This window comes from Egretta garzetta, unplaced genomic scaffold, assembly GCF_000687185.1.
Source record: "Egretta garzetta isolate BGI_Z169 unplaced genomic scaffold, ASM68718v1 scaffold230, whole genome shotgun sequence".
Lineage (NCBI taxonomy): Eukaryota > Metazoa > Chordata > Aves > Pelecaniformes > Ardeidae > Egretta > Egretta garzetta.
The window spans coordinates 2109133-2111554 of NW_009258281.1; positions in this window are offsets into that span (position 1 = coordinate 2109133).

Here is a 2422-nt window from a genome sequence, read left to right on the forward strand (position 1 = left end):
CCCCCCGTCAGCAGGACAGGCAGGGAGAGAATGAAATGGAAAGAAAAAAAAAAACACACCACCAAACTCGTGGGTCAAGATAAAGGCAATTTAATAAAGAAAAAAGCAAAAGCAAAGGCCACGCACGGTAGAAAAAGGAAAAACAAGATTTATTCTCTACTTCCCATTAGCAGGCAATGTCCAGCCACTTCCTGGGAAGTATGGCTTCAGTATACATAGTTGTTCCTCCGGAAGACAAAATGTCACACAAGACTAATGTCCCCCCTCCTCTTCTTTTTCCCTTAGTTTTTATATCTTAGCTGATGTCATATGGTATGGAATATCCCTTTGGTTGATTTGGGTCAGGTGTCTTGGCTACATCCCCTCCCAAGATCTTGCCCCGTTCCAGCCCACTGGTGGGGGGGAAATATTGGCGACACAGCCTTGATGCTGTTTGAGCACTGCTCAGCAGTAGCCAAAACATTGGTGTGTTATCAACCCCTTTCTACATACCAATAGAAAGCACATCCCTATGCAGCCTGACCCAATACAACGGCAACTAGTAGAAATGTCTCTTGGGCAGTCGTTATAACATGTATGCCTTGGTGGACATAACAAAAGTGTAAAAGGAAAATAAAGTTCCTGTACAGATAATGAAAAACCAAGTACCTTGGTTTTACGTTACTGGCAAAAAGGGAAATTAATTGTATTTTCAGGAATTTTAGACAGAAAAAGGCAGAAGTCTCAAAAGGAGTTCAATGTGACACAGAGCAGAAGCAGCAACACTCACCCTTTCATCCAGCAGCTCTGTGGCTTGCATGGTCTCCTGAAATATGGGAGATCTAGTCTCCTACTTCACTGCATGGATTTAAACCATCACCTCCCTCCTCCTGGAGGAGGGCCTGACTCCCCGCGCTATAGGAACCCCCAAGACAGAGTCATCCTGTTAAAACTGGACTAGAAAGGCAGAGACTTCAGAGTAATTGCACAAGGAGTGCAGTCCAGCACAGGAACTCACACTTCCATTCTGGTGCTGCAATCAATGCCACCTCTATGTGACCTTAGACTGAGAAAAGGAACATATTCCACTTCAGAAGTGTCAGAATGAATCATGTCAATGCTCTGGATGGATAACACACTTCCCTTATTCAACCAAATGCAGCCCAAACACATAAGAGTTTTGTGTTGGCCCAAACCGCATCCTCATCAATTGAACTGTCTGTAAAAATCAGGCAAGCCCCACACAGGCTGACCCCCATTTCAAGTGAGTAGCAGGACTAGCAGGGCATGGTTTTCAACCAACAGCTTTCTCTCTGCTGGATTTTCTGGGGCCTTGTGAAATCTGAAGCTCCATCACCGCTCATTATACCTCCCCTCAACATGGATTATCCTGCAGGAGAGAGGCATCCATGCACTCCCTGGGAGCTGTGCACCCGATGAGGCAGATGCCAGCAATAATTCACATCCCCAGCTGCTACCACCTTCCCTTAGAAGCGGGTCTCGGCAAGTCCCAGGAAGCACGAGGGAGAGGCTGGGCGTTTACTTTTGTATTCCTGTGTGCTGAAGCTGCTACTAAAAGCAGAAGAGGGGCTGGTTCCTGCTGCAGCCCCTGGAATCAGCTCTTCAGCCCAGGGGGAGATGGTCTGACACCACCAGAGACCTGCGAATGACAGCTCCCATGCAAGAACACAGGGACACATCTCCTCTGCATCACCTGGATGACTTTGCTCCCTAGGGACAGACCCGAGGCACTCCCAGAGATGTCTTGGGACACATCCAAGCTTGCCATGAAGATAAATCCGTGGTGGCCTGTCCCAAGCCCAGAAAACTGACTGGATCCAAATCTTTAGCCCAGCAACTGAAATAAGGACCTGCCATCCTCCTCATCCTTTGCACCTGTTTATCTTCTCACCTGATCAATATACTATTATTTTGTGGCAGGTCCTCACAAAACCTCCTTTCCTGGCAGCATGTCCAGGTACATCTGCATTCTTAGGACACTCTGTGCAGAGCCAGCACTAAGTTCATGCTTCATTTTTGAAAGCCTATCTTCCTTTTAAAATATATTTGATGGTGGCTTTCAGACTTATTTCATTGCAAACCTCGGGTGACCGTAGAAATTACTAGATGATCACTGGTTCTTTCTTGCAATTACTTAAAGTTCTCATAGGTGTAGAGATCCATAAAAATTATTTTAGACTATTTCAACCCAAGTTATACCTCCAGGATTCACTTCTGATAGTAGATTTTGCTGAAGTTTGGTTTGTGCCCCTCCCGAGTCGATGGATGGCATGAGGGGCACCGGGAGGGCAAAACCCCTCCTGCTGTAGGAGAAGACCAGGTTTGTGACCACCTGAGGAACCTGAATGCACACAAGTCCATGGGACCTGATGAGATGCATCCCAGAGTCCTGAGAGAACTGGCCGATGAAGTCGCCAAGCCA